The sequence below is a fragment of the Moschus berezovskii genome, chromosome 6, assembly GCF_049115385.1.
Source record: "Moschus berezovskii isolate FMDL1 chromosome 6, NW_MosBer_1.0, whole genome shotgun sequence".
NCBI classification, from domain to species: Eukaryota; Metazoa; Chordata; class Mammalia; order Artiodactyla; family Moschidae; genus Moschus; species Moschus berezovskii.
Genome location: NC_142465.1, coordinates 45420304 through 45435333, shown reverse-complemented (window position 1 = coordinate 45435333; position 15030 = coordinate 45420304). Strand labels below are relative to the sequence as shown.

Below are 15030 nucleotides of genomic sequence, written 5' to 3'. Positions count from 1 at the left end.
AGGATTATTTGGCTGGTTCTCTGAAATTGTATGAGCCAGTCACAGTGAAACATATATCAATGTTTTGCAATGCTTTTTTTTTTCTTGTAGGGTCTAAAGAGAATAGATGAATCCTTAACATTTATAAAAAGCAAGAAGCAAGACACCAGACTAACACTGTTACACTCCAAGTAATATGACAAATAATGACAAGCTAGAAGACTGAAAAGAGCTGGCTTTAGAAAGAGGTTCATTTAAATTAACCCCGTATTACTTTCCACGGCTTATAAACATCTTTTCACTCTACTTGTACAACTAATGGCAGCTCTGACTCAGTAATAGTCAAACACAGTTTGATACAAGTTAAGTGGCGTTAACTCTGAAATTGTCTTATTTCTATTCAAGCAGCTTTGTGACACTGACACAACCAGAAAAGAAGTGGTGATTTCCAATTCCTTGACAAAAGATCAAAAGATCACGTTAGATGACTTTTACCCCTGCTGCTACTCACATCTTACTTTAATAATTTAATAGTAAAAATACCTAGCTCATTCTTAGCCTTTTTGAACTGCATTTTGCAAAATCCCTTATCTATAAGTATGTCAATACCATATTTCAATGGGCTAATTTTTATTTAAAGTCAACTCCCTTCAAGAGAAGGCAGAGTAGGTAGAAAGACATATGATAGACAGATACAAGGAACAGATGTAGAAGGATGACTGAGTAGGTGACCAACAGAGAGACATGTAGCTAAATATCATTTAAATCCAGTTTCAAATGACGAATTTCAAATTGATGAAAACTTTTATACAAGTAACTTTAAATGCAAAAGAATTAAAAGTTCCTTTTATTAACATCTGTCTTGGAAAAGTTGGAAAAGATCCCTCAAGTCCTGAAGTTTCTTCTCTTCAGTTATGTCTCAACTTTAAGCCTGTGTTTTTCTTCATACTTATGGAAGGGGATCAAAGACATGAGAAGGGAAATTCTCATATATAACTAGTTTCTTTGGAAATGCAAAGTTGAAAGAAAAAATATGAGACTATTTGGCCATCTCCAATCTTCTAATTAACATCAGAACTTCTTTGTTAAATGACAGCTGATTTCTTGCCAGCAACAGTGGAAACTAAAAGACAGCAAAATGGTATTTTCAGTGTGCTGAGAGAATACAAAAATTAATCTACGTTTCTACCCCAACAGACAAAAATTCACTTTCAAAAACAAAGGGGAGAGGGGCTTGGATGAAGGTAGTCCAAAGGTTCAAACTTCCAGTTATAAGTACCAGGGATGGAGCATTCAACATAATAAATACAATTAACACAAGTAAATGAAAGTTGTTAAGAAAATAAATCCTAAGATTTTTCATTACAAGGAAATTATTTTTTCTATTTCTTTAATTCTATATCTATAAAAGATGTTCATTAAACTTATTGTGGTAATCATTTCATGATGTATGTCAAATAATTACACTGTATGCCTTAAATTTATACAGAGATGTGTGTCAATTATAGTTCAAGAAAACTAGAAGAAAAAAAAAATGATAATGACTTTACAGCAACAATGACAAAAAAAAACTACCTAAGGAGAGTCAGTGATTACTCGTATCTACTTCTCTCCAACCAAGAATGAGGGAAGATTCCCCTGCGCTGTGCATGACAGACTGCAAAGCTATGAGCTAAAGGAATATGCATTCATTTAACTCCCAGTACAGACCCTCCAGCATTCTCTTCGCCTACAACACCTACTAGGAAGCCCATGCATCTCAGATAGTACCGCTGACAGTGTAGCCTGCATCAGCCTGGATCCATGACAGACTGTGAAAAACAGTTTGGCATGCTACACATGTTGACTGAGAATAAAAGTTTATTACGTTAACTTCTAAAAGAATAAAAGAAAAATTCCAAAATAAGAAAATTCTAGAAATGTATTTCTTTGGGGACCCAATTCAGTGAGGGGGATCCCCACAACAAAAAGCAATTCTTGAACATCAGCAGGGTGTCTCAGAATTCAACTCAATTCTAAAACCACCTGCTCAGAGACAGCAAGCATCAGCTTCTACAGGTTGAGGGCTCAGTCCTATAAGACTGTCCCCTGCACACACACCCAGTTTCAAATGCCAGTTGTTAAGTCCAGGCTGTGTTTCTGATCAACTGGCTAGAAACTAGAATTTCCAGTGACTCCCTTCAACTCAGAATGCCAACTGGACCTCTGACTGACTAGCTATAAATCAGAGATTCCTACGATTTTCCCCTTGGGTTTGATTCATATGCTAGAGCAGCACACAGAACTCAAAGAAAAATTTTACTTATTAGATCACCAGTTTATTATAAAAGGTTACAACAAAGGAAGAGCCAGATCGAGATACACAGGTCAAGGAGCGGGGTAAGGATGCAAAGCTTCCATGCCTTCTCCAGGAGCCACTCTCCCAGCACCTCCACGTGTTCTCTAACCTGGAAGCTCTCTGAACCTTACCCTTTTGGGGTTTTAGTGGAAGATTCATTCCATAGGCATGGCTGATTAAATCACTGGCCACTGGTGACTGAATTATCCCCTCCTCAAAGGTCAGGGTGTAGAACTGAAAGTTCCAACCTTCTAATCACAAGGTTGGGTCCAAAGACAACCACTCCATCCTTAACTGCTTTCCAAAAGTCACCTCCTTAACATAAAAAATGACACACTTATTACTCTCAATACTTAGGAAATTCCAAGGGTTTTCAAGTTGTGATCCAAGAACTGGGGATGAAGACCAAATATATATGAGAAATATATCTTGGTCACCTGAATAACCAAATATATTTTTCCTATGAATTATAATATCACAGTATTCAGACAGCTGCTGCTGCTGCTAAGTCACTTCAGTCGTGTCCAACTCTGTACAGCCTACCAGGCCCCCCCATCCCTGGGATTCTCCAGGCAAGAACACTGGAGTGGGTTGCCATTTCCTTCTCCAATTCAGACACCAAGTGATCTCAAATAAGCGATTCAAGAAAGATCATGAGTGAAGAGCATCAGTTCAGTTCAGTTCAGTCACTCAGTCGTGTCCAACTCTTTGCGACCCTATGAATCACAGAACGCCAGGCCTCCCTGTCCATCACCAACTCCCGGAGTTCACTCAAACTCATGTCCATCGAGTCAGTGATGCCATCCAGCCATCTCATTCTCTGTTGTCCCCTTCTCCTCCCTCCCCCAATCTTTCCCGGCATCAGAGTCTTTTCCAGTGAGTCAACTCTTCACATGAGGTGGCCAAAGTATTGGAGTTTCAGCTTTAGCATCAGCCCCTCCAATGAACACCAAGGATTGATAGAAAGTGGTAAATACACATGAACATCTAAAGAATAAAATAAACAAACAAACAAAATCCCATTAACAGTATTTTGTGGTGTATAAATTCAATCTCAGGAAGAAAATCAAAATACATGAAAACATAGAATTAAAGTTGGGAGGCAGTTAAAGCGAGTTAATGTGCTGTTGCATGCTAGGTCACTTCAGTCATGTCCGACTCTTCACAACTCTATGGACTGTAGCCCGCCAAGTTCCTCTGTCCATGGGATTCTCCAGACCAGAATACTGGAGTGGGTTGCCATGCCCTCTTCCCAACCCAGGGATCGAACCCAGGTCTCTTATGTCTCCTGCATTGGATGCATGTTGTTTACCACTAGCGCTACCTGGTTAAGTTATTTATATCATGCAAAAGGAAGATAAAGACATTGTGTAACTTCAGACTTTATTACGTTAAATATGGATTTCAATGGCAAGTACTAAAAAGTATATGCAAATAAAATATGACCTCCAAACTAGTTGAGAAAAAGTTGAATGAAAAAAAATACAAATACAAGGCAATTCAAAGAGGAGAGAAAACAGCACAAATAAGCTGGGGGAGCAAACATAGATATAAATACAATTATATCAATAATTATAATATGTGTAAAATTATCAAATGCACCAGGTAAAAAGAGAAATTAGCCTTAATTTAAAGCAATCTGTCTGAATTTAAAATTTATACTTCATTTTTATGCTAAAAAAGACCCAAGTTAAAAGGATTAAGATTGAGAGCAAAAGATAAACAAGGAAAAGTCTAAACAAAACAAAACAAAGCTGAAATAGCCATATTCATCCAGACAAAAAAAACATTAAAGCAAAAACTATTACTAAAGATCAAACAGGTCACTCACTTGCTAATGATAAAAGCTTCAATTCACCTGTTAAACTGTATATAATATTAAATGGTTTCAAAATACAGACAACAAAAGATGATAGAAATATATAAAGAACTGGCAAATCTACAATCATAGATTTGGATCATGGAAAAAACAAAGGGATTCCAGAAAAACATCTGCTTCACTGACTACACTAAAGCCTTTGGCTGTGTGGACCACAACAAACTGTGGGAATTTATTAAAGTGATCAGAATACCCAATCGGCTTACTTGCCTCCGAAGAAACTTGTATGCAGCTCAAGAAGCAACAGTTGGAACTGAACACAGAACAACAAACAGGTTCAAAACTGGAAAAGGAGTACGTCAAGGCTGTATACTGTCACCCTGCTTATTTAACTTATATGCAGAGTACACCATGCAAAATGCTGGACTGGATAAAGCACAAGCTTGAATCAAGATTGCCGGGAGAAATATCAATAACCTCGGATATGCAGATGACACCACCCTAATGGCAGAAAGCAAAGATGAACTAAAGAGCCTGTTGATGAAGATAAAAGAGGAGAGTGAAAAAGTTGGCTTAAAATTCAACATACAAGAAACGAAGATCATGGAAACCAGTCCCATCACTTCATGGCCAATAGAAGGGAAAAAATGGAAACAATGACAGATTTTACTTTCTTGGGCTTCAATAACACTACAGAAGGTGACTGCAGCCATGAAATTAAAAGACACTTGCCCCTTGAAAGGAAGGCTATGGCAAACCTAGGCAGAGTATTAAAAAGCAGAGACATCACTTTGTTGACAAAGGTCTATATAGTCAAAGCTATAATCTTTCCAGTAATCATGTATGGTGTGAGAGTGGAACCATAAAGAAGGCTGAGCGATGAAGAGTTGATGCTTTTGAACTGTGATATTGGAGAAGGCTCTTGAGAGTCCCTTGGACAGCAAGGAGATCAAACCATTCAATCCTAAAGGAAATCAACCGTGAATATTCACTGGAAGGACCAATACTGAGGCTCCAATCCTTTACTACCTGATGGGAAGAGCCAACTCACTGGAAAAGACTCTTCTGATGATGGGAAAGACAGAAGGCAGGAGGAGAAGGGGATGACAAAGGATGAGATGGTTGGACAGCATCACCGACTCAATGGACAAAAGTGTGAGCAAACTCCAAGAGATAGTGAAGAACAGGGAAGTCTGGTGTGCTGCAGTCCATGTGGTCGCAAAGAGTTGGACACGATTAAGCCACTGAAAAACAACTTTCAAGAAACAAACTCTGTTGGGAGATTATCACTGTGTATCTCTTGAGTTTTGCATGTTTTACAAATAGGCACTGACTGCTTTGTTTCATACTATCTTTTCAAGGATGTTTAGTACAGCAAACAGTGTTGTAATGCAGGAGAGGGTATCTCTCTTCAGAGCAAAAGTAGTTTTGAATACAATATTAAAGATATAGATAGTATCTCCCACCAAAGCAGAAAGCAGGCATGATTACTGCCCATTACAAAGTTTGAATTCTTTAAGTTCAGGGACACGCTCCTGCATCACAATCCACTATGTGTGCAAGTTCTATCTGGTTCTCTTCACATCACCATGCAGGAACTGGGGCTCAGAGCATAGGTAAAATTGCTGATTCTCTGGGTATTGCTGTGCATAAAAACTGTCATTCATTTCTGACCCAGGAAACTCATGTCTCCTATCAGAATTCATAAAACTATGGCAGGTTAACTTTTAGCTTACCAGTAGAATAAAACCAAACACACTTCACAGTTCTTGACATGCTTAAACCTAAAAGGCCAGTTTAAGTGCTGTACCACAAATGAGCAGATGAAAAAAACAAAAAACAATTCTTAATTCGCACACTGCCTACCTCTAGAGACTATCATACCATACTGCTAACCTGGAAAAAGATCAAAATTCCAAGTAGTTTCACACTACTGTAAAGTCAGGAGGAAAAAAAAGAGTTTTAAGGAGAAAATTATATGACTTTATTTTTACAACATTAAAGAATATCTCAATATTGATAGATAAACCATGTCCATGGATTAGAATTTTAAAGATGCTAATTCTTTCCAAGTTGATACATGGATTCAAAATATTCCAAATCAAAATTCCAACAAGCTCGTGGGTCATTTTTTAACTTGACAAGCTAAAAATAAAATAGAAATTTCCAAGTTGACACTTTAATGGCAATCAAGAAACCAAGAATTGTCACTATACTATAGCAAAAATAAAGGACTTGTCCTCTCATGTGTCAAGATTTACTATAATGCTATATGAACCACATAGCACATATAGACCAACAGAAGAGAACACTCAGAATGAGACACACTCATACATCAACGCTTGATATATAGTAGTGGTGGTGGTGGTTTAGTCGCTAAGTTGTGTCCGGTTCTTGTGGCCCCATGGACTGGGAACCTACCAGGCTCATCTGTCCATGGGATTCTCCAGGCAAGAATACTGGAGTGGGTTGCCATTTCCTTTTCCAGGGGATCTTTCCGACCCAGGAATTGAACCCAGGTCTCCTGTATTGCAGGCAGATTCTTTACGGATTGAGCTAAAGGGGAAGCCTTGAAAAATAAGTCCCCTATATATGAATGAATTCTGTTCCAAGAGCATGTTCATAAGTCCAATTTGTTCGTAAGTCCAACAAAATTAGCCTAGGGAGAAGAGGACGACAGAGAATGAGATGACTGGATGGCATCACCGACTCGATGGTCATGAGTTTGAGTGAACTCCGGGAGTTGGTGATGGACAGGGAGGCCTGGCGTGCTGTGATTCATGGGGTCGCAAAAAGTCGGACACGACTGAGCAACTGAACTGAACTGAATCCAACTAACACAATCAACTGTGTAATATAGTACTTTACTACTATAGGTTTATAGTACTTTTCACACAAATAATACATAAAGACAAACAAAATAAAGAAAACATTTTTAATTTTACAGTACAGTAGCTTTACAAGCATAACAGCTGGCACATCTTAGGTGTACCAGCTATATCACTGCTGCTTTTATGTTTGCTTACAGAAATCCTGGGCTTGAAATAAAGATACAATACTACTTTACTATATAAAGTATACTATATACTAATACAGTATACTATATATATATGCATACTATATCAGTACGTAGTATACTGTTTGTATGTAGTATGAAGTGAAGTGAAGTCGCTCAGTCGTGTCTGACTCTTTGCGACCCCATGGACTGCAGCTTACCAGGCTCCTCTGTCCATGGGATTTCAGGGCAATAGTACTGGAGTGGATTGCCATTTCCTACTATGTAGTAATATATCAGTATATATTATAGCAATGTATTAGTATATATTATGTGTGTGTGTGTTACTCACTCAGTCGTGTCTGACTCTTTGTGACCCCATGACTGTAGCCCACCAGGCTCCTCTGTCCATGGAATTCCCCAGGCAAGAATACTGTAGTGGATAGCCTTTCCCTTCTCCAGGGGATCTTCCCGACCCAGGGACAGAACCCAGTTCTGCTACAGGGAAGGCAGATTCTTTGCATCTGAGCCACCACAAAACCCTAGTATATATTAGTATACACCAATTATTAGTATACACCAATACAGTATACTACATACTAACACAGTATATTACTATACTGTACTACTTTACTATAAAGTACACAAAAGCACAACTACTTGTAGAGGATGCACATATCTGACAATGTGCACCAGGCACGTGAACTAACTTACGTGACTGGACATGCAAACTCACGTATGTAGGTTCATGTGTCGGGGACTTACTGTAAATCAGAGGAGGTACTGTAAGTCAAGGGGAAAAGATGGAATTTTGGACCTTTTTACCAAATCGTGGTGAGATAACTGGCCATCCACATGTTAAAAAATGAAACTGAACCCCTATCCAAAGAAATACATTCCAAATAGCAAACCTATAAAGTTTATAATGAGGCTACTGTTTTGTAACAAGACAGTTTAACCTACCCAGCTAATAACAGAAGGTAGCACCCTGACCAGAAATTGAGATTACTAAAGATCCACCAGAGCCACAAACAAAACACTAAATTTGGTTTCTTACTTTTGTAGCAACACAAAGAGAAAGCAAAAGATCCACAGCTTATAAATACAGTGATTATATAAAGAAGAAAATACTGAATATTGGTAACAAAAAACAGAAAGGAAAAAGCATACTTTACATATTTGAAGATTTTCAGCAAAAATGAGAAAAGGGTATTTGTAAATAAAAACAAAATTAAAAAGTTAACTCTAAACTACTTTAAGAGTAAGTTCAGAATAAAAACTAATGGCTAAACTGAAACTAAACTTTACTGCAATCTTTCATATTCCTAGAAAAAAATTACACTGGGTTTCCATGTTTTCTTTTTTTTATATAATTTATTTTATTTAGTGGAGAAGGAAATGGCAACCCACTCCAGTGTTCCTGCCTGGAGAATCCCAGGGATGGGGGAGTCTGGTGAGCTGCCATCTATGGCGTCGCACAGAGTCAGACACGACTGAAGTGACTTAGCAGCAGCAGCAGCATTTTATTTAGAGACTAATTACTTTACAATATTGTAGTGGTTTTGCCATATATTGACATGAATCAGCCACAGGTGTACATGTGTTCCCCATCCTGAATCCCCCCCTCCCACGTCCCTCCCCATACCATCCCTCAGGGTCATCCCTGTGCACCAGCCCTGAGCACCCTGTCTCATGCATCTAACCTGGACTGGCAATCTGTTTCACATATGATAATACACATGTTTCAATGCTATTCTCTCAAATCATCCCACCCTCGCCTTCTCCTACAGAGTCCAAAAGATGGTTCTATATATCTGTGTCTCTTTTTCTGTCTCACATATAGGGTTATAGTTACCATCTTTCTAAATTCCATATATATGCATTAGTATACTGCACTGGTGTTTTTCTTTCTGGCTTATTTCACTCTGTTTAATAGGCTCCAGTTTCATCCACCTCATTAGAACTGATTCAAATGTATTCTTTTTAATGGCTGAGAACACTCTTGAGAGTCCCTTGGACTGCAAGGAGACCCAATCAGTCCATTCTAAAGGAGATCAATCCTGGGTGTTCATTGAAAGGACTGATGCTAAAGCTGAAGCTCCAATACTTTGGCCACCTTATGCGACGAGTTGACTCACTGGAAAAGAAAACTGATGCTGGGAGGGATTGGGGGCGGGAGGAGAAGGGGATGACAGAGAATGAGATGGCTGGATGGCATCACCGACTCGATGGACATAAGTCTGAGTGAACTCTGGGAGTTGGTGATGGACAGGGAGGCCTGGCGTGCTGTGATTCATGTGGTCGCAAAGAGTCGGACATGACTGAGCGACTGAACTGAACTGAACTGAATATTCCACTGTGTACATGTACCACAGCTTTCTTATCCATTCGTCTGCTGATGAACATCTAGGTTGCTTCCATGTCCAGGCTATTATAAACAGTGCTGCAATGAACATTGGGATACACATGTCTCTTTCAATTCTGGTTTCCTCGGTATGTATGCCCAGCAGTTGGATTCCTGAGTCATATGGCAGTTCTACTTCCAGTTTTTTAAGGAATCTCCACACTGTTCTCCATAGTGACTGTACTAGTTTGCATTCCCACCAACAGTGTAAGAGGGTTCCTTTTTCTCTGCACCCTCTCCAGCATTTATTGTTTGTAGACTTTTTGATAGCAGCCATTCTGACTGGCGTGAAATGGTACCTCATTGTGGTTTTGATTTGCATTTCTCTGATAATGAGTGATGTTGAGCATCTTTTCATGTGTTTGTTAGCCATCTGTATGTCCTCTTTGGATTCCATGTTTTCAAAAAGTAGCAAACTTAGGGAAAAAAATTTAAAGAGTTTAAGATAAACATTCAAATTCGTTATCAGTAAGAAAGGTTTCCTAAAATCTTTGTGTGTAACACTACACTAATTAGACACTAAATTGAGAGAAAAGTCTTCCTTATGAAAACTTGAATTATACACATATCTTGCTTTATCTATCTTTGTGAGAACTTGGTGATTGATACAAGAGTAAGAACTCACTGTTCCTCATTTTTAAATGATATTTACTGAAAAAGTCAATAGCCAGCTAGTAAAATGCAGATAAAATTACCATTTTCCAGTATCTAACAATTTTTATATAGACCTCCTTTCATCAGTCTCTCTAAATAACTTTTTATTTTATCCCAATGAATGAGATAAATCTATACATTTCAATCACTAAAACAATCTCTCAGTTAATTTTGTAGATTACGGATTGTTCCACAATTTGTAACATCTTAATTTTAAAGCCAAAAGACAGAGAGAAAATTCAGTTAAAGGACTGCTCTCTGGAACTTTCACAAACAAACCGTCCCAATATTTACTTGAAAACCAAATTTGCTCTCCCTTAGATAAACAATAGAAAAAAGAGATATCCCGGCCAACAATTCGTTTGAAGCATGATGTCTATATACCTAAATTAGTATAAAACTGAAAAAAAAAAAAAACAGCTTCCGTGTCTCTGTTCAGAATCACACAGCAGCTGTGAAATTGGTTTTATTCTTCCACTTCTAAGTCAGTACATCAAAACACTCACCCAGGAACTTGCCAGCAACTTCCACACTAATTGTAGAAATGCCAAAGCCAGGAAATGACAATAGCCACACACATTCATTTGGACTACTAATCCTGGGCTATTTATAACTGGAGAAATGATTCCAATCAGAAAGTCAAGGGGATAGATTAAATAAGGTGTTCAACTCCAAAAATGCTATTAACTTCATCTTGTTTTATTCAACTTACCTCATAAAAATACTGACTCTAATTTCATGAACTATTTTTTTTTCCTTTTGATAAAACCAAGTGTTGAGTATTTATGCAACACATGTCAAACACTGGGTTATTTTACTCTTGTGGTCTTTGTTTAAAAAAAATCTTCAGTATCAGTTATAAATATACTTCAGTATCAAGTCCATTTCTTACAATTGAGTAGTCTTAAAATAACAAGTTTCAAAAACAAATAATAAATGTTATTTTCTTCCATTTCAACTTAAATGAAAATATCTAGGGTGAAGTAATTATTTATTGATGAAAGAAGAAAGGAAAGAATAAATATGACAATGGTTCTAAAAAAGTTAATGGACTCCCACAGCACAAAGAACTTCTTTTCATGATCAAAAGAATCTCAATCCAATCAAGTGTCCTACAGCTTTCTGCTTATTAAAATTACCAAAATGGAATCCATTACAAGTTTGTTATATCTCATAACAGTATCTCAGTATACTGTTTCTGTCACAACAAATACAACAGAATATTTAATCGAGACTATTAATATTCTATCAAGATGCTATTTGATGCTACTGTAAAATACTAAAGTGCTAGTAGTGAGAAGCAATAGGAGAAATCATGATGAATCATTGTCATATTATTAGAAACCCTTCAAAAATCTGTACTTTGATGGTTAATTTAGTAAATCAAAATTCATGAAACTTGAATGTAAAAATTATTTCAAAGAAAAACACATTTTCCCTAAAAACTTAAACACTGATATCTTTATAATGCAATGACAAAACAATCCCCTCTTTTTTATGTGCAATGTAATATTATTTTATTTATGAGTGAAAGTCGCTCAGTCGTGTCTGACTCTTTGTGACTCTAGGCCAGAACACTGGAGTAGGTAACCTTTCCCTTCTCCAGGGGAACTTCCCGACCCAGAAGTTGAACCCAGGTCTCCCGCATTGCAGGCAGATTCTTTACCAACTGAGCCACAGGGAAGCCCATTTTATTTATAGTATAATTCCTATCGTTTTAAAATAGTTTGGCTGTTTAGGTCACTTCAGGTTGCAATGGCGAAGTTCAAGGATGTCTATGCCATATAGAATTTTTATAGAATCCTAGTAGATATCTAACAGCACTTTTTAAATAGTCAGGTTTTGAGTAGCAGCTGAGAGATCTAACCATGTTGATAAAATAGCCAGAAGAATCTATAATTATTGTATAACCTCAGCAGTTTACTTCAGTGCATACCATCACTGATGATACCATGATGTCATAACGCTCAATCTAAAAAAGTGTAAAGTCTAGCTCCAAAAAAATGAGTAATTGGAGAACTAATATTTAAGTGAGACCAGAAAGAAAAAAATGAAAGAAACTCCAGCCCATAGTAGGCTACATAAACAGGATTATCATCATGAACATAAAGTGCTGAGGTTATACAATAATTACAGATTCTTCTGGCTGTTTTATTAACAAGGTTAGATCTCTCTGCTACCACTCAAAACCTGACTATTTAAAAAATACTGCTATTTACTAGGATTCTATAAAAATTCTATATGGCATAGATACCTTCTAACTTCTCCACTGCAATGTGAAGTGACCTAAACATCCAAATTATTTTAAGAGGATAGGAATAATTAATTGTGATAGTATATTACAAAATTTAACCACAGTGAAGGTGATGTAAATCAGGAGATGATTAATAATGATTTCCTGAACATCTACTACGAGCCTGGTTTTATATATATGCTTTCATTTTAATTCTCACAACTATACTCTGGAATAAGCACTGTTAGCCCTATAATTAACTAAAGAATCAGAAGCCTGAATAAAGTAAACAAAACACCCAAGGTCACACAGCCAGTAAATGGCAAGACCATCTGATCTGAATATTCATGCTCATGTAGCCCAACAGTCTCTCTAAAAATATTTATATTTGACACACTTTTCAAAAAGTTTTAAGAAATTTACACATTGAAAACAATTTAAGATAGCATGCACATATAGATACATACACATGCACACAAATTAAAAGGAGTCATCTAATGGATGTAACTAAATGCAGACATTTAAGATTATTGATTAAATAATTTTGAGTCCTTTGAATAAGCCGCCAGGTAAAGAGGTCTGGCCAGAAAGTTTTAGGCCTGTATGTCATAATATTTAAAACAGTGACTGCAATGAACATTGGAGTACACGTGTCTCTTTCAATTCTGGTTTCCTCGGTGTGTATGCCCAGGAGTGCGATTGCTGGATCATATGGCAGTTCTATTTCCAGTGTTTTGAGGAATCTCCACACTGTTCTCCATAGTGGCTGTACTAGTTTGCATTCCCACCAACAGTGTAAGAGGGTTCCCTTCTCTCCACATCCTCTCCAGCATCTATTGCATGTAGACTTTTGGATAGCAGCCATTCTGACTGGTGTGAAATGGTATCTCATTGTGGTTTTGATTTGCATCTCTCTGATTATGAGGGATGTTGAGCATTTTTTCATGTGTTTGTTAGCCATCTTTATGTCTTCTTTGGAGAAATGTCTGTTTAGTTCTTTGGCCCATTTTTTGATTGGGTCATTTATTTTTCTGGAATTGAGCTGCAGGAGCTGCTTGTATAATTTGGAGATTAATCCTTTATCAGTTGCTTCATTTGCTATTATTTTCTCCCATTCTGAAGGCAGTCTTTTCACCTTACTTATCGTTTCCTTTGCTGTGCAGAAGCTTTTGATTTTAATTAGGTCCCATTTGTTTATTTTTGCTTTTATTTCCAATATTCTGGGAGGTGGGTCATGGAGGATCCTGCTGTGATTTATGTCGGAGAGTGTTTTGCCTACGTTCTCCTCTAGGAGTTTTATAGTTTCTGGTCTTACATTTAGCTCTCTAATCCATTTTGAGTTTATTTTGGTGTATGATGTTAGGAAGTGTTCTAGTTTCATTATTTTACAAGTGGCTGACCAGTTTTCCCAGCACCACTTGTTAAAGAGACTGTCTTTTCTCTATTTTATATTCTTGCCTCCTTTGTCAAAGATGAGGTGTCCATAGATGCGTGGATTTATCTCTGGGCTTTCTAGCCAGGACATGGAAGCAACCTAGATGTCCATCTGCAGACGAATGGATAAGAAAGCTTTGGTACATATACACAATGGAGTATTATTCAGCCATTAAAAAGAATACATTTGAATCAGTTCTAATGAGGTGGATGAAACTGGAGCCTATTATACAGAGTGAAGTAAGCCAGAAAGAAAAACACCAATACAGTATACTAACACATATATATGGAATTTAGAAAGATGCAAATGATAACCCTGTATACGAGACAGCAAAAGAGACACAGATGTATAGAACAGTTTTTGGGACTCTATGGGAGAGGGTGAGGGTGGGATGATTTGGGAGAATGGCATTGAAACACGTATGTTGTCATATGTGAAACGAATCACTAGTTCAGGGTCAATGCATGTTATAGGATGCTCGGGGCTGGCATGCGGGGATGACCCAGAGGGAGGATAAAGGGAGGAGGGAGGTGGGAGGGGGGTTCAGGAGGGGGAACTTATGTAAACCCGGGGCAAATTCATATCAATGTATGGCAAAACCAACCAATATAATATTGTAAAATAATTTGCCTCCAATAAAAAATAAAGTAATTACATTAAAAAAATAAATAAATAAATCCAGCTTGAAAAAAAAAAAAAAAAAACAGTGACTGGAAAAACAAGCTGTACTGAGTATAATATTCAGGTAATGGCTCCAAAGTCAGCCATAAAACAAACCCACTGACATTTCTTCCAATCTCGCTTAACTACAATATAACTAATGTAATGGAAAAGTGAATATTATATGAGATCTAGTCAAGGAAATAATATGCACTCTTTCAGGAAATGACAGAATAGCAAAGGCTTTCAGTTCCTTCAAACTCTACCTAATAAACATTTGCTGTGAGAAGATGACCCAACGTGTTTTCAAAACAAAACTAAGATATTAGTGAGCAATAATAATCACTCATTCAGAAAATATCAATACATGCTATAAGATGCCTAAATAAAGGGACCTGTAATATAGCTTGAGACACAAAACATACACCTAATAAAAATGCATAATAGTATGTGTGAAATGAATACCAACAATAAGAAGCGCTCTTAAATTCATAGGAGGGGAAGATTACTGGA

The 15030-nt window shown here is 37.2% G+C and overlaps 1 protein-coding gene across 2 annotated transcripts in view; it reads right to left on the bottom strand.

The window, feature by feature from the left end:
* The window catches only part of SLC2A13 (solute carrier family 2 member 13), a 559427-nt gene that overhangs the window by 484616 nt on the left and 59781 nt on the right, over positions 1 to 15030 (bottom strand). The window lies entirely within an intron of this gene.